This window comes from Puma concolor, chromosome B3 (genome assembly GCF_028749965.1).
Source record: "Puma concolor isolate L17-30 chromosome B3, mPumCon1.1.hap2, whole genome shotgun sequence".
NCBI lineage: Eukaryota > Metazoa > Chordata > Mammalia > Carnivora > Felidae > Puma > Puma concolor.
The window spans coordinates 5491455-5513818 of NC_141672.1; the positions used below are offsets into that span (position 1 = coordinate 5491455).

General features: G+C 61.0%; 1 long non-coding RNA gene across 1 annotated transcript in view; it reads right to left on the reverse strand.

Annotated features, from left to right (window-relative positions):
• The window catches only part of LOC147579700 (uncharacterized), a 156895-nt gene that overhangs the window by 121690 nt on the left and 12841 nt on the right, over positions 1 to 22364 (reverse strand). The gene's annotated exons all lie outside the window — the stretch shown is intronic.

Consider the following 22364-nt stretch of genomic DNA (forward strand, 5'->3'; position numbering starts at 1 on the left):
GCACGTGCCCAGCCACGTGCACACCTGACCATGCGAATTCACTTGCAAACATACGGACACCAGCTCACCCACCCCCCCACCCCGGCCGACAGTCAGGGCCTTGGGCACCTCCCACACGTGTGGACAGCCACACACCTGAGAGTGACAGGCACGCACGCCCAGTCCCCCGAAACCCACGGATCACAGGCTCGTGATTGCACGCTCACCAAAACACACACGTGCGGTCCAGCCCAACACACACAGGCCGGCCAGGTCCCATCCGTCTTTGCCCACAGTGACACAGGTGGACAAGCTCACAAGAACGCTCACACGCAGACACACGCGCGCGCGCGCACACACACACAGCTGCACAGCGAGCGCTCGGCACATATTCTAGACCCACTGGGAGGCCTCCAGAGGAGTCACGGGGTTGTGGGGTGGGGAGGCCGACCTTGCCAGACATCCTCCCCTCCCAAGAGCTGGGCGGGGGAAGCCCCCAGCCTGGGCTTAGAGACTCTCCTGGGTGGATGTTCCAGGCCCCTATTCTGATCAGGCCGCTGGAGGTGGAAATACAGAAGGGGGGGGGGGGGGGCGGGAGGGACAGGTGATAGGAGATGAAAGGTGTTTAACTTCTTGGGGAAGGGTACCAGGAGGTCATGGCCTTTAGAGGGTTCATTTATTTATGCTTCATTTACATAGATTAATCTGCACAGAGACCCCAGGTGCAGGCGGTGGGTGCCCACCCATTTCACGGCCTCCCCTTTCCCGCAGTGGGGAGGGAGGGTGATCTCTGCCACTTTGGTCCTAGGGTGGGGGGCCTTGGCCTTCAGACCATCTCCTGGGGTGGTGGCAGGTTTGAGGACATACTCTCTGTCCTCAAGATGGGTGTGGGAAGACAGGCCACGGGGAGTCCTCAGGCACAGGGGGGCGCTAAGGCCCGGAGTCTGTGCTCCCAGAGGAAGCAGCTGCCGGAGGGCACCTGACCAGGGTGGAGACTCCACAGAGGCTGAAGCGAAGCCCCCGCCCCTTCGCCCTTGTGGAAGGTGCCTCCTCCTTCTCTTCTCCTCTTCTCTGCGGAAGACCCACAAGTAGGGGTGGGGGTGCCGTTGGGAACCACTTGAGCGACAGGCTGGGCGGGGCGGGGGGGGGGGCTGCCCCCGACCAGGCACCCACCCCGTGCCCCTTCCTTCCCATTACCCCGTCTCTCCCAGGGATTCTTCTCAAATGAAGAAACAAGTTCTGAGAGGGAAGGTCCTTTGCCCAAGGCCCCGGGGGTTCCAACGAGAGTGGCGGACAGGCCAGGCCTGGAGGTTCAACTGTCCACTGCATGGAGATGGCCCCAGCTTCCCTGACCACCCCCCCCCTCCTTTCTTCCCTCCAAGGACCCTGACCTCAGCCTCCAAAATTATCCTACACAGCGGGCAGATTGGGAAGGGCTGGGTTCTCAGCCAGACACTGAGGAGGGGCGGGGGATCTCTGGGTTGAGTGGCCCCGGGGTGAGGGCCTCCGCCCAGACCAAGTCACGAGGTGCCAAGGTGCCATGTGGACCGTGTGGGGGACCCACGGGGCCATCGCGTACACCGTCATCTAGACCCCTCCCTTTCCAACCTCGGTCCCCTCCCACCGCTGCCCTCCCCAGTTCTGGAAAGGGAGGGAGGCTTGAGGAGGGCAGTCTCACCCAAGGGCATTCATGCCCAAATGTCAGGGGCTTAGGCTGAAAGGGCACTTCCCTGGCTGGCTGGCACCTGCTCGCTAATCCCCGTTCCATCCCCTGACTGCTGAGGGCCCTGGGCCAGTCACTATGCCCCTCAGAGCCCCGTTTCCTTGTCTATAAGCAGGGAGACCACACCTGTCCCCAAAGGGAACTTGGGTTTTCCTAAGTAGAAAACCACTGTACTTACAAGGCCTGGCCCTTTCCCGCCTTCCTCCACCAGCTGCCTCTGGGCCTCCACCCCAGTGGGCTAGTTCTTTCTGGAACTGGTTCATGATCTGGCCCTCTTTAGAGCCCCCTGCAGGGCCGCTGCTGGGAGGAGTCTTTCCTGCCGTTTCAAGACCTGTAAGCCTGGAGCTTTCTGTGGGTCTCACTAAAGTGTTTGTAAATTCTGGAGACTGGAGATTTCTTTTGAGCAAGCAGACAGTGAGAAAGGGTAGCTTAGGAGCAGTGGAGAGAGGGGAGGTTGGTGACAGTCACCAGCTTCAAGGCTGTGCACAGAGAGCATGAAAATGCCAACCGGGTCCCTCGGGGAGAAGTCAGCACCGCCTGCTGTTTGCAAGCGGACCCAGAGGGCAGGAGGACTCAGGACGACTCCCTCCTTTATCTGTGCACCCTTCCCCTCCCTGTCATTCCCTCCCCCGCAAAGAACAGAGGGGATCACAAAGGAGGCAAGCAGCCCCCGCCCTCAGGAAATGCTTGGCCGCCTGGTCTGCGGAGGGTGGCTTGGCCCTCGGGGTACACAGGTATCAGGGACCAAACCTGCCCACGGTGGGGCCGGATCGCAACTCCTGAACTTCAAGCCGGGCTCCTTCCCTCTGCCAAGCTGGCTCTGCCTGCAGCCCCGTGAACCTTCTGCTCCTTCTGCCCAGAGGCCAGCTCCCCGGGGTCTTACTCCACCCGGCAGCAAGCGAGCTGGTGAGGGGCGCAAGTTTTCTGAGGCCACCGAAGAAATGTTGTCTCCAGACGGTCCCCCGCCCGTTCTCCCCTCCTCCCCTCTCCAAACACTGACATCGCCCTCGGCCAGCACCAGACCACTTGATTAAAGGCAGAATTGCTGATCAAGAAAGCCCAGCAGGGTCCAGCTGGAGGGGCCTCGGAGACCAGCTAGTCCTGGGCGTGCACAGTGGGGGCAAGGCAGCTGAGGGGGGGGGGGCTCTGCCTCCACCCCGTCTTGACATCTGCTGTGCACCCCCCTACAGCTGAGAATCTCCAAAGCCTGAGGCTTTGTTTCTGCCCAGACTGGGTTGTGGTTTTTGGAGGTCTCTGCATTCCCACCGGTCCGGGCCTAATGGGACATGATGCAGTCGGAGAAACTGAGGCCCAGCAAAGACCCCCAGGTGCCTCTGTTCCCTCTTCTCTCTCCCCCTCCCAAATACCATGCGTTCCCCACCCTGCCTCCCGAAGAGGACACAGCTTCCCCCTCCCCCTTCTGAGACACGTAGCCCTGCCCAAAGAGCCTGCCCATTTGACAAGGCAGGGCCAGCGTCCAGAGCTTTAGCTCTTCTGATTAGAGTCCTGGAACTGGAATTTGGACACAGTGGGGGCAGCGATCTCCCCACCACCGGGCCACAGCCCCTGAATTAGGGAGGGCTACAGGCAAGAAGGCGGGGCCTGCCTTTTCCTCCTCTCCCCGACTGTCCCCTCGGATCTGGATTCTTACGGGGGGCCTCCTTGAAGCCGGGCTGGGTGGGCCCTGCAAGGCCCGGGTTCAGAGATGAGCACGCTGAGGCTGCCCGGTTCTGAGACAGGTGTGCAGCCAGCTCTCTGCTCAGCGGCAGGGCAGGGAGGACACTGGGAACACCCGAGGGCACCTCCCCTGGAGGGGGTGGGGGCGCCGAGCAGCCACCTTGAGGGGGGGGTTCGCGAGGGCTTGGTGCAAACGCGGAGGAGCTGCTACGATCGGATCCGCATGCTTTCCCCAAGCAAGCCAGTTCAGCTTTGAAGAGAGGCAGTCTCTTTTCTTCCGCGGAGGGGAGGGGGCCCCGGGGGCGGAGGGTGGAGGGAAGTGAGAGGCGCACCCGGGTACATTTAGGCTCCAGAACACGAGCACGACGGCTTGGTTTCGAGTTCAATCAGAGAGAAGCCTCTTCAGTCTGAAGTGGCTGCGCGCTCGGCCGAGCGGAGAACGGGGACCGTGGCCGTGGAGGTGGAGGCGCACCTGCTGCTCAGGCCTCGTGGCGGGGCCGGGGGAGGCGCGTGACGGGCTCCGCGGCGTCGGGGCGCGCGAGGGAGCTGGGGGCGCACGTGTCCCCCCGGGGGAGGCGGTGGCCTGGCCACGTGACTTCCGAGGGGTCGCGCCTCCCCCCCAGACCGCAGCCCGTTTCTCGCCACCCATCGGATGGGCGCGTTCAAAAATAGATCTTTCTCGCCTCCCTCCTCGTTGGAATCGACATGGATGTCACGTTCGCGGGTCTAATTGTCCCCTCCTCAATCAAATTATCCTCTTAAAGGGCGCCACTGAGTCATGCTGTGTGGGTGGAGAGCTCTGGGGGGTCTCCAGAAGGGTTAATAACAGCTCCCCGCCCCGCCCCCACACCTCGTAGGTAAACTCACCCCACCTAGGTGGGAGGGGATCACAACTAGAGGAGAAAGGAGTCTTTTCATCACTTAGCCTGTCAGAAATTCCCAGAAGTTAATTTTCCATACAACGGAGGCTCACTTCTTTTAAATGCTGTCTTTCATCCACTCAGAATGGGCTGAGCTCCTACTGTGTGCCCGGGGCTCTGCTTGGGGGTGGGGCAGGGCCGGATGTTCGTCGATGGAATGGCGTGGCCCCTCACCTCCGAGGGCCCGGGGCTTGAGGACCCTTCACGTTTAGAGGCCTCTGAGGTGGAGACCTGTCAAGGGAGGGCGGTAAGCAAAGGGGACCAGGCCTGCGGGAAGGGAGATTGAGCGCCTCCTGGAGGGTGGGGGTCCCGGGACTGGGTGTTCCGGGGTGTGTAGGAGTTCGTTCGCCAGGGTCGTCACGGCGGGATCTCTGTATGCACACACGCGAGAGGCCAGTGTGCTGCTGTTCGTTGAGTCTGGGGCCGAGTCAGGCTGGAGAAAGGGTTACAAAACCTTCAGCGTTTCGGAGAGAAAGCCCTCTTAACTATTTTTTTTTTTCTTTAACGTTTATTTATTTTTGGGACACAGAGAGACAGCGCATGAACGGGGGAGGGGCAGAGAGAGAGGGAGACACAGAATCGGAAACAGGCTCCAGGCTCCGAGCCGTCAGCGCAGAGCCCGACGCGGGGCTCGAACTCACGGACCGCGAGATGGTGACCCGGGCTGAAGTCGGACGCTTAACCGACTGAGCCACCCAGGCGCCCCCCTCTTAACTATTCTTAAATATTCGACGGCCTCCCTTACTCTGGCAAACAACCTGAGGGACAGGAGTCTGTCTCCCTTTTCTCGGACCAGGGTCGACCCACGAACACATCTTGCCCAGACTTGCGGCGAGGCTTGGGAACTGGGCCAGCCCTCCCCCCCCCCCCACCCCTGCAGCACCTGCCTACCCCCTTCCACCGGAGGGCCCGGCCAGCCTAACCCTTCAGAGGCACCAACAAAGTGCCCCGTGATGGAGAGGAAACAGGTGAAATCCTTTCTCAAGCCCCGAGCCTCTGGAAGGAGGACCCCATCCTAGCTCCAGCTTAGGGGTTTTTAGGGTGACCATGGCGGGACTATGACAGGACCATGACCTTCCCCATCCCCATGTCTGGGGCTTATGACAAGAGCTGTGTCTCCTGGCTGGGCCTGATGTACCTGTCAAGTTTAGGGATGTGAAAACACACGGCTCTCGAGGAATTTAAGATGTTCCCGTACTATATTTATTCTCTTATTTGTAAGAAGGCATCAGTGTCTTCATTCAATTATATTCAGAAATGTTTTCACCGCTGCTACTACGTCCTAAGCGTTAGGGATGGCTTGCGAGGGAAGGCCCTGCCCGGTGCCCAAGCAGGGCCCCGGGACAGGCGGGGGGGGAGGTCAGAGGGCCCTGCGTCGGCTCCTCTCTGCCCTCCTCCCCCCAGGCCTCCCCTGCCACCGGCCACAGCCTCCGGTCCACCTGCCGTGCGTCCTGGCCCGGGATTGGAGGCCAGCGAGCCTCTGGCCTCTCGTCCCAGACGTTCCCAGCAGCACCACCCGCCTTGGACACATCCTCCCGCCTGGCGTTAACGGACTTTGCACGTGTGTCTGACCTCGGCGGGGCCAGAAGCGCCTTTCTCAACCCTATGCCCGGCAGCCGGGGGCCTACAGGGCTGCCCACGAGGTGTTTGTGGATTAAGTGAATTAATGAATAAATGAACGAGGCACCAAGTGTTCTCCGAGGGTTACCACGGGCCCCTCGGAACGACCCTGTGTCCTAGCTGGGGTTGTGGCGACGTGCCCACCTTGTTCTCTCCTCACCAGGGCCTCAGGGTTCTGTGACTGGGTGTGGTGAATGTGGGGAGCAGGCGCACGCAGGGAGACCGCAGCCAGCACCCCCGCTGTTACCCGCCCCCCTGCCCCCCCCCCCCCCAGCGCCTGGCTTCTCTGTGTATACACTCCAAGAGCCTGTTCCTATGGTGACGCTCCTCGCCTCCAGAGGCCCTACCTAGCTGTTTACAGCCAAGCTTCAGCTAGGGATGGGGGGCAGGGGACACCCAGCCCCGGCTGACCCCGGCTCCCCCCGCCCAATGCACATGGGGTTTCTTGGTGCCCAAACTCAAGTCTGGTCTTCCGCGACGAGCCTTAACTGGATCCCGGCACAAAAATGTTTGTTCTTCCTCTCCCTCCATCTGGAGGGCCGCCCCCCCCCCCACCCCGTTGGAGACAGAACTTGATGCTGGGGTCCAGAGAGGCTGAGCGATGTCCCCGAGGTCACACAGCAAGGTGCTGGCAAAGCGGGACCGGATTGTTGAGGCCTGGCGCCCAGCCAGAATGACCCAGAGAGCTGACGGTGAGTGGTGCTTTGAGGAGCCCCAGGTTCCCTCCTTTCAACGGTGCATTTGAGGTCTGACCAGAAAGCCCACAGACTCAAAACAGACAAGAAATTCGTGTCACTAGAATAAGATTCTGGCTGGGACTGAGGGAGTGGCCCTCTGTTTCCTGCGTCAGCAACGGTGGAATTTGGGGCACGAGACAGTTTCCTGGGGCTGGACACCTTCCCTCTCTCTCCCTCTTCCTCCTCGCCCCGGCCTCTCCCTGCTCGCCCCATAGTCTCATCTCCATGTGTCATCCTCAGGCCTCCTCACGGGCTGCCACAGCCCCGCAATTGCCCAAAACAAGGCCTAGCCTCTCTTCCCTCAGCCCTGCCCCTGACCATGCGCACACAGGCGCCAAGCCCTGGGGGGTCATACCCGAACAATGGCTCTCCCGCATCTCCACCCTAACCACCACCACCCTGGTCCAAGCCACCAGACTCTGTCACCAAAGGCCACATCCGGGCCTTCCAGGCCCCTGGAGGGCAGGAGTCAGTCAGAGGCTTTCTAGATTCGTTTTCTAGAGTCTTGTTTTAACTTTTCATAGAAGGAAGGTAGAGAGAAGGAGAAGGGGAGGGAGGGATGAAAAAAGGAAGGAGGGAAGGAGGGAGGGAGGGAGGGAGAGAGGAAGGAGGGAGGGTGGAAGGAAGGAAGGAGGGAGGGAAGGAGGGAGGGGGGCCGGAAGTCTTGCCTTTTCAAACCCCCTTTCGGCTCTCCCAGGGCTGCACGTGCAGAATGAGGCACAGGGTAGGCTCTCATTAAATATTCGTGGAACCGAATTGCACCGTCTTATCCAGGAATCGATGAGGAAGCATTTGGCAGGCACGGGGGCACCTTGGGAATCGGAAACGGCCTTTTAACACCCGGGCAGCCCCTCTTCCCGGCAAAAATTTCCTCCGGCCTGCAGATGAGTTTCTTTTCGGCACCTTTCCCCTGCCTCTCTCCGATGGGCCAATTATTTCTGATTGTATTTTCCTTCACTCTGACTTTCCTCCACGAGCAGCGGGCAACAGCCTTCGCTGTCTGCGGCCAGCAACGGGCCCCGATTGATCCACGCACGCCGTGCAGGGCCCCCCACCCCCACACATTCTCAGCCGGGTTGTTCCCCCTCCCCTGCTACCTAGAGAAGGTGAGGAACCATCTCTGTGGGCTTTCTCGGGACTTCCTCCGCACAAGGCAGGGCGGTGGGGGGGGGGGAGGTGCACGGGGGTGAACAGGTGAGGGGAGGCTGGGGAACAGGTTCAGGCTCCCCGGGCCACTGTCCGTCCGTTCCCTTTGGGGCTGTAACCCCCACGTGGAAGTGAGACTCTGCCCAGCACCGGCCCTTAATGGGAGCTCTGGGTCTGGAGCTGCTGCACCTCTGAAAGCCCCATGCCGGTGACGCCACAGGACTCAGACGCGGTGCGAACTGCAAAGGGCCACGCGGGGTCGATCGCCACCGGAGGCCCTTAAACGCGGCCCTCGAGGCCCCCCGGCCCCACGGCCTGGCCGCCTCCTGACCCAGCACCCGCAGTGGTCCGTACCTGGGGATCCGTGCCCAGCCTCTGCCCTGCTTGACAGCTTGCGTAAGCAAGGAGACCGCGAACCAGCCGCAGGGACGGCGAGGCCCCGGAGGATCCAGGCAGGGTCCCAGCAGGAAACAACAGATGGCACACACAAGGCGGGTGATTTGGGGAGGGTTTAATAAAGGGCTATTTACAGAGATGCGGCGGGGTGTGAGGAAGCTGGAGGGGTAGCAGCATACGGTCACTCTGGGGGCTACGGGGCGAGGGCGCAGCGTCACCTGAACTGGAAGCCGGGATTCCTGGTGCCGACGGGGGGGGGGGGGGGGTGGGGGGTGGGGTGGGGGGGAGAGGCCCCACTCCGTGGCGACCACTCCTGTCCTTCCCTGTGCTGGGAACAGAGGGCACAGGGCGGGGCCGGAAGGACAGAAGAAGAGCCCACACAACTCAGAGCATCGTTGAACCCAGCCGCCTCCATCTTGGCCAGGGAAACTGAGGCTGAAAAGCTGCTTCAGGGCAGAGCTCTCTGAGCCTGGGTGTCCTGCCCGGGGCTCTCGTGCCCCTAGCCCTCACCGACCTGGGAGCAGTGCCCAGACGAAGGGCTCTCCTGAGCCACGATTGCAGGGAGCGCCCCTGGCCGCCACACGAGCTGAGCCACACGCCCTTGTCTGCGGGAGCTCCGTGTTGGCAGAGTCCCTGCTGTGGGCGGGGTAACAGGTGTCAGGATCCGGGTGGGACCCTGGGTGTTCTTCTCCCAGGCCTCAGTTTCCCCACTTGACTCTCCTCGGCGGTGACTTCCCGCCTGCGCACACAGCCCACTGCCTGGGTCAGGGCTTGTGGTCCCAATGGCCTGGATGGGTGGGGGGGCCGTGGCAGGGGCCAGGGCGGGGCTGAAACTGCCGAGGGCGATGGGGTGGCGGAGAGCGGCGGTCGAGCCACAGACAGGAAGAATCCAGAGAATCAGGGGAAAGGAAACCTCACGGCGTTTAAGGAACGAGAGAGGAGAGGTGTTCACAAAGGTCATGGAAGCTGCCAGGAGACAGGTGGGGCCCAGAGACCCCGAGCTTCCTCTCACCTGGTTACCCGTCATCCCTCCCAGCTCCAAATGTCCACCACTCGTCAGCTCAGGGCCCCTTCCCCGACTCCCAGAAACACCCTCACGTCTCCCATCTTTACAAAAACCGAGAGGCATCTCGGACACCAAGAGAGGAAAAGAACGGAGGAAGGAAAGTGGCCCTTGGTCCCCAGGGCCGCAGGGACATCAGCGAAGACGGAGGTTGAGAAGTCAGCCCCGGGCGCGGGTCAAGGGGACACCACTGGGGCAGACGAGGAGGGCTGCAGAGGCTGCGGGCGCACAGGGCGTGAGCCTCAAAGGCGATACGCTGTGGTTGCGAACGGGAAGGGGGAGAGAGGAAGGGTCTGCATTTTGCAAAAAGCTCTGTGTGTGTGTGTGTGTGTGTGTGTGTGTGTGTGGGCGCGTGTGCACACGTGTGTGTCTGCAGTTAAGAAGATAGAGACTGAAGGGTGTTTACAGGCAGAGACCGAGCGAGGACATAATGGATTAATTGAATAAGGAGAACACGGCCTCTCTCCTCTGTGACTTCCTGGTGTGGGAGGGCCGTGAGGGTCCGAATGACACCTCCACTAAAGGGACACGTGCTGTAATTGAATTACTGCATCCAGTGGCCGTCTGGGGCGCTGTGTGACCCCCCTTCCCGTGCCCACACACCTGACCAAAGAGAAAGCCCCCTCGCGGCCCAGGGCCCCGGGGAAGCACTGTCCCCGTAGGCGGAGCACGAGTGTTAACTGTGCTTTTAACTTTCAAAGGGCTTTTCTATTGATTTTATTTACTCCTCCGGACCCAGCATTTGTCACGCTCTGCTTTAGACACCCGTGAGCCGCCGCATGCAGTGGGAGGTAGGGGGGGAAGGTCTGGAGGCCACAGCACACGTCTGACCCTCCCCTGTGCCGTAGCCATGCAGTAAGGGCCCAGAGAATGTTTGCTGAGTGAATACACGATGGATGGATGGATGTGTGGCTAGGTGGGTGGATGGATGGAACCATATGTTTGATAGGAGAGCTCTGTCTCTCTCTCGCTCGCTCATCAGATGGGTAAACTGAGGCCTGGCAACCAGGACCTTGTGTGGCATGCAGCCAATATTTGGAGGCATTAACGCTTGTCTCATGACTGTGATGACAGTTCGGTTTCAGCCAGGAGGCAGCCATCTAGTGTCCCCAGAATGAGTCACGGCCCCCTTCCTTCTCTTCACTCCCTCTGGGACAGGGGGTGGAGCTGGGTTCGGGCTCTGTGTCTCTCCCCATCCGTGGACCTGTTGACTCTGGAACTCTCCGGGAGGCCCGGACAAGACAGAGCCCATGGCCGGGGGGGGGGGGGGGGGACACTCAGAGTTTCATGGGTTGCCTCCCCCATATTGTCACTGCCCCCATGCGTGTCCCATGAAGGCGGCTGCTTCATCCTGACCTCCAGCATCTGTCGGTGAGCAGGACAAACCTGAACTCCCGTGCTCTCTAACCTCCGTGCCCCGGCTGATGCTGGGTGTCATTTAGAATGCCCACCGCTCACGCCCATCCCATGCTGAGGGCCACCTCCTCCAGGAGCACCTCCAGGAATGCCTGCCAGGCTCCTTGTCCCTGTACTCACCCTGAGGCTGTCTGCCAGGGCTGCTGGCCGGTTCATTGCTATGTCTAAGAGCACGGGAGCTCCCCGCGAACTGGAAACTCCTGGAGGAATGGGGGGGAGGGGCTGCACCTCGCCCCCTGCCCCCACCTTTTTGGCGCCCAGGGTCGTGAGGTCTGGTCCCGCACTTGCACTGGGTACAGGTGGAGTAGGGCTGGTGTGGCCGCCCTCTGTCCCTCCAGCTGGACGGTGGGCAGGATGTGGGCAGGGATTCCCTCCAGGGGAGCTGTTCCTGCCTCCCCGCTGTTGGGGTGCCTGTCTCTGCGGCTGCCTTGGGCCCTGCACATCCCTGTCGCTGGTATTTTTAACTTGGCCCAGCTTTTAGTAAGTCCTCTGTGTGTGGGGAGCAGTAAACAATGATCTGAGAACTTGAGTAATGAAAACATGACTCTGAGGCTGTGGAGAGAAGCCTCTGTCGCTGGCTTCATCCCGAGGAAGGCCCTTCCCTCCCGGGCCGCCTCTGCAGATGCAGGACGGCACTGCATCTGGGTCCCGGCACCTGTCCGAAAGTCAACGGTGCCTGGGGGGGCTGCGGCGGGGGGGGGGCGTCCCACAAACACCTCCCTGTAGCCTGTCCCCATCTCAGAACCTGCCGCCTCCTCCAGGCAGTCCCCCACGGATGTGCGTCCCTCTGCGAGGGTCAGGCAGAAAGGTGGGTCTATGGCCATCTTGCACAGTGGCTGCTGTTCGTGGGTCTCTTTTCTGGGCACTCTGCTGCCGGCCAGGTGCTCAGCTCCCGGCCTCCGCGTGTCCCTGGTTCCCGTCTTCTCTCTCCTGGTCCCATGAGACCCCTCACTCCTCTCTCCTACTCCTTGGCTGGAGGGTGAATTGTAGCCAGTTATCACAAGCCCTGGGAGCTGCCAGCAAGTTCTCTCTCTATCCTGCAGTCCACTCTTTCCTCCCGGAATGTGGCCTGTCTCGGTGGCCCCCCTGCAGACCATGGTGGACCTGTCCCTCAGGGAGGAGTCCTTCCTTCCTCCCCTCTCATGGTTTCAAGCCTTAGCCCAAACGCCCAGGCTCCATACCATCTGCCCTGGACCTCCTGGTCACAGAGCCCTGGGCCCCTTCTCACTCCTCGTCTTGCCGGAGGGATGGACGCTCAGAGACAGGCGGCTCCCCGGTTGCTGGAGGTGCTCCCTGAAGACAAGAGTCCTCCTCCCCTCTGTGGGAGTTTGTGGGGAAGGAGGCCCCCGTAAGCTGTAGACTGTCCAGAGGCAGAAAAGTAGGTGTTCAATAAATATCAGGGAGATGCCTCTCCCCCCCACACACACACACAAGAGGTGTAGCAGTTCGTTCTCAGGTAGCACTGGTTTTGCAGGAATACAGAGGAGGTGATCACCGTCTATAGGTGACCTCAGGGAGCCGCTAAACCCTGAAAATACCTGTCCCCCCACTGGACTGCTGTCCACGGCAATCTTCACTTCCATTAGCAGAAAGGAACCTGGCACCCGGTCCCACCCTCCCCTTCCCAGCTGGAGCCTTTTGAATGGGTGTCTCGAACCCCACTGGACCCCAGTGTCCACATCCATAAGATGGGGCTAAGGACCCCCGCTCTGCGCGCCCCCTCTCGGGCTCTGGCGAAGCTGTGGGGCTGAGTTTGGAGGGAGAGTCTGGGAGCCAGGACTCGGTTATCACCACTCCCACTAATTGTTGTTATTACAATAATTAGGAATGTGCCCCCTGGCCTTTGGGGTAATCGAGCCTCTCCCAAGGGTGAAGGGGCCTCCCTGTGGGTACCCCAGCTCCTCAGAGCCGGGCCACCTGCTTGTGGGGGGGGGGGCAAGCGATGACTGGCCAGTGGGCCGGCCTGTGGGTACCCCGGAGCCCCCGATTGTCACGGGGCTTCCCCAGCTCTGCCTGCCACTTAGTTCTGCCTGTGAGAGGAACGCTGTCTCGAACAAAGCGCCTGGCCCCATTCCCGGGTCGCACATCGGCCTGCCTCCTCCCCAGCCCCCCTTGCTTGTCAAGACAGAAGCTGGCAGGGAGGGGTTTGCAAACATGAATCGTGGCATTTATTCATATGTTCCCTGGCCCTGACTTTGTAAAAACATCTGTGGTGACTCTTCCTCGAGACAAGGGAAAGTGCTGGTCTCTTTCTGTGAGCGTTGCCGGGAAAACAGCGGAACCCAGCGCTGGAAAGCATACCGTGTCATCAAGACGGGGTGTGTCGTTACCGACTAATTAGCAAGTCTGAGGACCATGACTGCAGAACAAGGGAGGAGAGGGCCCAGCAAGGCAGCCAGATGCTGCTGTTGTCCCCGTGGCCCAGGGCTGGGGACGGGCCACCAGGAGCCCTCGGCTGGGGGTGGAGGTGGGGGGCCCGTGCAGATACGCGCGTCCTGAGCCAGAGCAGTGCTGGCCCGTTACCATACCGGCCGCCCGGGCTGGATTCCCCGCTCTGTGCCTGGAGGTGGTTATAACAAAATCCCAAGACCATCAGTCGGGACCCTGGGGCCCTCTCCCCTCTGCATCCTGGTGCTGGCAGTGAGGACCCCCTCCCCTCCCACCCTCCACCCTCCCCTCCCCTCCCCCCAGCACCAGCCAGCCTTCCGTGTCCGGAGGCCACCGCTGCTCTCGGCTTCCCACATACCCACGCGGTGCCTGCGGGCCTCAGTTAGAGCTGTTCCCTCCACCTGAGGACCCCTCCTCAAGCCTGTCACTTGTCAAAGCACGAGCTCATCCTGCAAGGCTAGGTCTGAGCAAGATGAAACAGAAAGGCCAGGCTGTCCCTTTACCCATGGGCCGCCAAGGCCGGATGGCCCAGCAGGCTCACCAGCCATGCAGAATTGGAACCCAGGAGCACAGCTGCCGAGTCTGGACCTTCTCCCAGGGGTCTAGGGTGGCCAAACTGGGACCCCTTGTGCAGATTCCAGCTAGGTGCACGGATTCAGCGTGGCCCGGGGGAGTACGTTCCCCGTTGCTGGAGGAAGGCGGGACTCAGTAAAGGGAGGGTATCGCTGTACAGGACAGCATGGATAGACAGACTGACAGACTGTGGGGAAACTGCTAAGGCCTCTCTGGGCCTCACAGTCCCGACCTGCAAGGCAGAAATGACCTCGGGACTAACATAGAAGTCCACTCTGCCCCAAGTGCCCGGAGGTAGCTGGCGGCCAGCAGTGCCCAGAGGAGGAAGAACAGGAGGGCACGTCTGACCCGAGACCCCCAGCGCGGCACGTCCCCGAGCTGGACGAGAAGCCCTCTCTCCCACTGGCTGAGCGGCCGGAGTGCCAAGGTGGCCCGGGCCGGGCCCGAGAGCCTTTCTTTGGAAGGCTTCCCATTGGAGGTGACCTTGGGGATGGGCCTTGAAGGGTACAGATGAGTTTGCCAAATGCAGGGGAGGGGGAGGCCTTCCCAGCAGCGAGACAAGCTTGAGCCAGGGAAGGCCAGGGCGCCAACGTGCCTGGCTATTTTGGGAGCCTTGTCAGAGACCCGCTGGAGTGAGGGAGCAGCTGTCCCTGAAGGTTGGAGGGGCTGCCCAGCCAGGGTCCCGAATGCCAGGCCGCTGGGCAGAGTCAGGGGTCGCCTCAGACAGGCTCTGCGAAGGGGAAAGGCAAGGTCGGAGCCTTAAAAAGCTGCAGCGACCACTGTGGGAGCGGGGACAGCCAAGAGGCCGCCGCTGGGCGCCGTGGGGAGGCGAGGAGAACCCAAGTAGGGCCTGGAGGAGGGGCAGGGGGCCCGGAGCAGCAGTGGAGATGACTTCTGCCCCGGGCCCCCCAAGCTCACACCCCTGCAGGCGCTCACTCCCACAGCCCTGCCTTCCCTCTAAGAAAGTGTGAGAAACACGGGCCGGGGAAGGTCTGCGTTTGGCTAAAGTTCAAGACTGGCTGGGGGAAGCCAGGCGGAGGTAAGGGCCTGGAAGTTTCCAGAAGCCTTGACTCTCCTCCCTCCACGTCTAGCTGGCCACTGCCCCAGCCCCGCCCGGCCCCTGAAGGGCAGGACAACTGCCCTTCCCCGGCCCGGCCCGGCTCTCGGTGAGCCCGCGGCGCCCCCTGCCGGCCAGACGTGGAGGAGGAGGGGGGGCGGGAGGCAGGTGGGCGCTCAGCGGCCACCCCGCGTTCCCCCCTGCCGTGTACGCACGGTTCATAAAAGAAGGGTACGTGTGGCAAAAAGATAAGAGCGGAGCCGTTATTAATGAAAACAGGTGAAGGGAACATGTTCGTTATCGTTTCCAGCCTAATGAAGCCTGTTGAAGGCTCTCTCCGGAGTGATAAACCCCCCCTCCATCCGGCTCTCCCAGCCACGGAGCCTCGAGCTTGTCATAACTAATGTCACGGCAATCACACCGCTTCTCCCGAATTTCCTCGACGCAGCCCGCGCGCGGGAGGACAGGGAGCGCGGCTGATAACAAATTTTGGAAACACAGAATTTCACACCTCATTGCGCGAGCATTAAGGTGACAATACATCGGATTCTTTCCTCCCAATTGCCCGCACCCATCTCCTCCGTGGTGGTGGCTGTGGGGCCCAGGCCTCCCGGGGCGGCAAGGGGCACCTCCTGTGGGCCTGGCAGACCTCCAGGGTGCGGCCCGGGGCTTGTCAGGTCTGGGCGGCGGTGCCCCGGCTACGGAGGGCGGGGGGCGGGGACGGTGACAAGAGGGCCCTTTGTCTCATGATCACGGGGTCCGGAACCGCGTGCAGCGGGAAAGCACCCCAGGGCCCCCCGAGGCCGCTCTCCCCCTGCCAGGCCCCCACGGCGGCCCGCGGCCTTCCAGTTCCGGCTCCTGACGTCCGTTCCCAGCGAGCTCGGCCAGGTGGCTCCATGTTTTCACCCCTCCTGGGAGCGAGCACAGACAGCTGCCGTAGACACGATCCAGACTGTGGGGCCTGGTCAATAAAACTCCCCATCACGCCGCTGCAGAGCCCGGCCAAACGGCTCCCTTGGCGGTATGACGGCCTACGGTCTGGCCACCCTGGCTGGAGGGGCGCTCAGGAGGGGCGCCCGGGCCGGTCCCAGACGCGCCCGGATGTGTGGGCGGGTGGAGAGGGGCAGAAAAGAAGTCCGTGGCGACCCTATGCCATGGGACAGGGAGGGAGGGGGAAGGGACGCAAGGAGAAGCCGCTGCCCCCTGGTGCCCCTACTCGGGCCGCCCCTGAAGTGTCCAGGGTTTCCCCACCTTCGTCCAGCCCCCCCCCCCACCCCCCCCCGCAGGTGACACACTTCACAGGTCTTCGACCTTCTCTGCACGGAAGTGAGCGCCTTTCTCATGTATTTCTGTTCCCAACATGCAAGGATTTGGGGGTGCACGGAGGTCATTTTAGGCCTCTCCAGAGCCGTCGTGACTAGAACGAGGACAGAAACATTTCCAGGCCTCCCTAGCCCCGTGGCTCTCAGGTCCTCAGCTGCCGCTGGCAGGGAGGACAGACATTCCCGGAAGGAGCCGGCTGGGAGGGGTAAGAGGCAGGACAGGGACAGTGGCCAAGCCTAGGGCAAGTGGAGCCACCCAGAGGCCTTGGCCAGTAACTGACGCCCGCTCTCACCTCGGGGACGCTCTGGACCAGGTGACCAGGCGAGGGCAAAGAAGAGGGACCAGCCCGGGCCCTGCCGGCTCCGGCACCCTCCGCCGCGTCCCAGGGCTCGCGGGGCGGGTCCACGGAGCATCGGAGGCAGCGTGGATGGTGGTGGTCACCTCTCTGGTCCTGCCCAATGACCCTCTGGACCGAGGGGTCCCGCAGGGCAGGCAGGATGAATCCGTGCACTTCCCGACTCCCTGTTGTACGTCAACACGGACGAGACCTTGAGCAGGAGGAAGGACGGCATCGTGCACGGAAGCTCGTGTTTAACGGACTTTGAGGACCGGGCGGGCTGTTTGGAACCAAAAGTCACCGGAGTGGTTTTTCTTTCTCAAAGTAAGACACGCCGTCTGAAGAAATGTTGAAAAAGGCGGAAAATGAAGACGAAAGCAAAGCCATCCACAATCTCAGGCAACATGGACGCTGCATTTCCTTCCAGTCTTTTTTTCTGTTCATATTCCTTGGGTTGCGTTTTGCATGCCAGGGACCTGACTTCATCTGTGATCTGGTTTCTTGTCAGTTCTCAGGCAGAAATATTTCCCTCTGTTTATACAAATTCAACTGAGACAAAGTATCCATGGCTACATAATAGCACACGCAGTGTTGGTACGCGGTGACAGTCAGGGATAATTCCTACCGAGGACACCCAGGGTGGGAGGCTTACTGCTGATTCGCAGACGCGGGATTGTGGTGGCGTCATCCTGTTTGACGGTGTTCTATTTAAGCTACATTCCTCGCAATAGTGTTTCAAAAGTTAGAATCTCTATGTCTAAGACGATGGGCAGCTTTTAAGGGAAACAAACTAGGGCTGCCTCAACAGCGGATGGTGGGGGGGGGGAGGGAGTGGGGTGCCACCTATTTGTTTTAGAAAAATTATAAAATAGAGGGGCGCCTGCCTGGGTGGCTCGGTCGGGTGAGCGACCGACTTCAGCTCAGGCCACGATCTCGCGCTTTGTGGGTTCGAACCCCACGTCGGGCTCACGGCTGTCGGCCTGTCAGCTCAGAGCCTGGAGCCTGCTTCGGATTCTGGGTCTCTCTATCTCTCCCCCCCCCCACCCCACTCATGCTCTGTCTCTATCTCTCAAAAATGAATAAGTGTTTAAATTTTTTTTTTTAATTTAGAAAAGAGAGACAAGAATAACGAGGAAACCACAAGTCACCAAAACCTCGTGAATATTACTATATTCAGGACCCGAGTGTGAACGTGAGTGTGTGTATGCACGAGAGGAGACGTTTCAAGCTTCGTTACCAACGTCTCGTGGTGCCGCGTCCCATGGCTTCACTGCTGCTGGAAGGCGACGCCTTTGGGGGGCGCAGGCTCCTGGCTGCCCAGGGTCTGCCCACAGGTGGACCCCGTCCTCCCACGCCCCCACCCCCACCAGCTGCAGTTCCTCTTGGTTTGGGGGGGGGGGCGGGGCAGCCACGGGAACCACCATCACCTGGGAAGCTGGTGGTCGGCTCCGCAGCCCGGCCACCGCGTCTCCGTCGCTTTCACGGACCCACGAGGCGAGCACTCACCTCTGTGCTCCTGCCGGAAAACTCAGAGGCGTCCTCACCCCTGTCCTCTCACGCCCCACATGCGAGCTATCGGCAGATCGCGTGGCTTTGGTTTTCAAAATGTGTTCGGAATCCAATTGTGTCTTCCCCTCTCCACGCCACCACCGGTGGCCGCCAGCATCTGGTCTGCGTCAAGGCGATGACCTCTTGCTGGCCTCCCTGCTTCTCCCCTGCAGGGCACCCAAGTAGGGCCCCCCTGCGTCATCTGGCTCTTCCCCCAACTGTTGTCTGACAGCTTCTCTCCTTCCTCTCTGCCCTCCGGCCACACCAGCCTCTTACTGCAGCTCAGACACCAGGAAGACTCCTGCCCCCGGGCCTTTGCACACGCTGCTCCTTCTGATGAGGATCCTCTGCCAGATCCCCAAACACCTCTCTCCTTCGCCTATTCCAGGTCCCTCTCAAAGGCACCTCCTTGGTGACCCAACACCTTCCGTGCTTCCTTTAGCCCTTCACTGCCAACGAAGCCTCGGACAAAGATCCTCGGATGCCCACGACCATCCCACCAGTGTGCAGGGCAGGGCAGGGCTTTCTTTCCACTGCCTCGGAAGGAGGGAGGGACGTAATTTGCCTGGGCACCCAACAGGCACCACATCCATGGCTCCCTCGGTCCCCACTTTGTGAGAGGAAAGAGATTCACATCCCTTCCTCCGCTTGCCTGTTCTCCCAGGACTGTGAGGAATTCTGGAAGGTCAGAGCAGCCGCACCCCTGCCGACAATATTTCCAAGCCTCCTCCCCACCTCTCAGGGTCGGTGTCAGAGACCGTGCGGGCACCTGAGTGCCAGCACCTGACAGAAAGCTGGCGGGTCGCTCCGGTGCCCTGGGGTCCCCGCCAGGCCCCTTTAAACACACTCGACCCACCATGTGGGTTCGCACTGTGCCGCGGGCATGGGCCCGGACCCTTGAAGTCCATCTGGACCCACCACGTCTACCTCACCGCCCAGCCGGCCCTCCGCGTCTCGAGTCCACTTCCGGGTTCGGGGCCCGTGTGGGTCGAATCTGCTCAGCTGGAGCCTGACGCTGCCCCCGGCTGGCCCCTGGGCTCCAGGTCACGCGTTCGCTCAGCACCCGAGCTCCCTCTGTCCCTCGGAACTGCGCGGCGGCTGGCACCGGAAGAGGGTCGCCAAAGGGGGCGTCCAACGGGACAGGAGCCACAGCGCTGGCCTCCGATCTGCGTGGGAATCCTGCGTCCACCCCTGAGCCTCAGCCCCTCTTCCTGGTGGAGTCTGGCTGTGGGAAATCTGAAGCCTTCTTCTCTGGAAGGAGACCCAAGCAGACGCCTCCCTCCGACAGCAGGGTCCCCGTGGCGCCCCGGCACCACCCCGGGGGGGACACTTAGGCTCAGAGAGCGTAAGGGCCTTGTTCTGGGGCACACGGAGCTGAAAGCCGCGGCTGTGGGGCAGCCAGTCCGTCATCAGCCGCCCCCTTCAAAGTCGCCCTGGGGTTGGGTGGCCGGAGGGAGACAGCCGGGCCTCCCCCGACGCCCAGGGTCTTCAGGAGCTGCTGCTCAGCCCTCCCCAGCCCCCCGGCTGGCGCCCACGCCCCGGCCTCTCTGTGCCACGGTGACACCAATACAAATCGAGCCAGAAATGAGTAGACTGGACGCCAAGCCCGGGCGCCGGTGTTCAGGACCCCGCTGACGGGGCCTTGCTCCCGCTGAGCCCAGGCTCCTCCTCTGTGAGGCCCCTGAGGGTCCTGAGAAAGCCGTGTAGACCGCGGGGGCCCCACCTTCGGGGCCCCAGACACCAGATCCCTTACGCGGGGCCACCGAGGTCCCGCCACAGCCGACATGGGCCCAGTCAGACAGACAGACGGCCTTTATCAGTCCCTGCCGCTCACCTGGTCCTGCCACAGACCACCACCCAAAAGGAAGCCTGCAGGTGGACGGACCTGACTGAAGGCCTTGTTCCGGGGCGATGGTGCGCGGCTTCCGACGGCCGCCCGCCCGGCCCCGGACAGCAAGCCCTCCTTGTTCGGGGCCTCGGCGGGCCTTGGGGGCCGTGTTGATCTTGGAGGACTCACAGGGCTCCGGTCGAGGTCTTCCACGGCTGCCTGGTGGAAATTCTCGTATGGTCCATGTAGGTGTTGGGCAACTCCCGTCCTGCAAATATTTCCAGGCTAAAAATACCGCGGTCACGCTCCACAGCGGAGCACTTTGGGGCCCAGTGTAACAGGACAGGCCTCAAGCCACACACTCAGCTGTGCAAGCGAGAGGTATGACTTTGTTCGTCTGTAAGGCAGTCGACCAAGGACCCATCATGTTAGTGGTAAAACCCAACCCTCAGCTCACTGTCTGCCGTCACACCCGATCCCTGGGGTTGGGGACTTGGTGATAACTCAGAGACCCGGGCGTGGTGCCCACCCACCCCCCTGGCCCCCCTCTTACCTCTGCCTGCGAACCTCAAAAGCCAATTTTGAGGTTCTAGGGGCTTCTAGGGGCACCCGGGCGGCTCTGTCGGTTAGGCGTCTGACCTCGGCTCAGGTCATGATCTCGCGGTCTGTGGGTTTGAGCCCCGCGTCGGGCTCTGTGCTGACAGCTCAGAGCCTGGATCCTGCTTCGGATTCTGTGTCTCCCTCTCTCTCTCCCCTCCCCTGCTCGCGCGCTCTCTCTCTCTCTCTCAAAAATACATAAGCACTTATTAAAAAAAAAAAAAAAAGAATTTGCTTCTAAACAGTACAACAGTTCCTCAGAAAGTTAAAACACCGTAAGTTCCAGCAATCCCACTTCTGGGTGTGCACCCCAAGGAACTGAAAGCAGGGACTTAAGATAGATCCTTGCACACCCGCGTTACAGCGGCTTTATTCACACTAGCCCGGAGGCAGAGGCAGCCCAGCGTGTCCACCCGTGGATGGACGGGACGACACGCGGTCCGGTCACGCAGCGGAATATCATCCAGCCGAACAAAGGGGGGAGGCGCTGACACCCGCCGCCACGTGGATGGACCTCGAGGACGTTACAGAGCGAAGTACGCCCGTCACAGAAGGACACACGTGCATGACCTCGCTTGGAGGAGGTGCCTGGGGTAGTCAGAGTCACAGAGACTAGGACAGGGGGTGCCGGGGGTGGGCCGTTCCGGAAATGGTGGAGATGCTTCAGAACTCTTTTTAAGGATTAAGACCATGCGTTTCATGTTATATTTTACTACAATGAAAGAATCACCAAAAAATGTCAACTTCTTTCCTCCCTCTTTCCTGCTGTGTCTTCCTATGTCTGGACCGTGGCTGCAGAAGTCCCTGGGGCGGGGGTGCTCAACCCAAGGGACGTTGTTCCCTCCAGGGGACACTGGGCAATGCCTGGAGACGCTTATGGTTGTCACGACCGGAAGAGGTGACACCGTCCGGTGGGTGAGGCCAGGGACGCCGCTGACGCCCGCACTGAGGCCCAGCGTGGCCCCTGTGACAAAGAAAGATCCAGCCCCAAACGTCAACAGAACCAAGGTTGAGAAGCCCTGTTGTGGGACCAAGGAGACCAAGGAGAGCTAAAAACAAAACATTGATGCTTGAAACACATCTTGCTGATCTCCTCCTTTGTGGTCCGCTAAACAAACAAAATATTTTCTAAGGGGAAAAGAACCCACATAATCTCATTGTTATACCAGCTAACCTCAATGACCGTTCATGGGGTGGGTGGGGCGCTCTGTGTTCCTGTGGGGGCTTCTGCTGCCCCTTGCCCAGTACTCTGTGGCCTCCACGGATCAGTACCTGTCCCTCCTGATCCTTAGTACAGACACATCCCCAAAACGCACCTACACAGGGTCTGGCCCACCACCAGCAGTCAGCAGTAACGATGGCCTAAATAAGACCTCCAGTGTGAGCCCTGTTGTCCGTGGGGTGAGGTCATCAAGGGACACTGGATCCCAAGGTCAGGGAGCACAGCTGGGCCCTACCACAGCCCCAAGGCCATCAAAGCCACAGGCGAGAGAAACAGGAATTACCAGTCACGAAAGAATTCTCCTTCCCCACCCCATCCTTCCCTTGGCAGACACTGGTGTGAGCCCACGTCTTTCCTCACAACAGCAACTTTGCAAAGCACTCTGCGAGGACTTTGTTGACCCACTTAACTGAGGCATCTGGGAGAAGATGACAGGATATCAGGCACGGCTGGGTCCAGGAGCAGCAGGGCCGTCAGGTGGGGATCTCTCTTTACCTACCTGCCTTTCCTTTCTGCTCAACCCCGCCCGCCCTGGGGCCCTGGCCTTCTTCCTTCTTGTGCAAATGGCCACCTCTGGGTGTCCTGGAGGATGGGGGAGGGGTCAGCCCCCTCCTCCTCAGGTGGCCACCGTGGCTCATGATCGCCCGGTGCGTGAAAGTTCCTCTCTCACCCCCAGTCATAGCAATTCCCAGCCCGGACTCCGATGGCCCTCTTATGTCACATCCTTACCCCTGCAGGTGGGATGGGGCACCCTGATGAGCAGGCAGAGCTTCCCCAAAGGAAATGACAATGACAAACAAAACCAGACCATCGC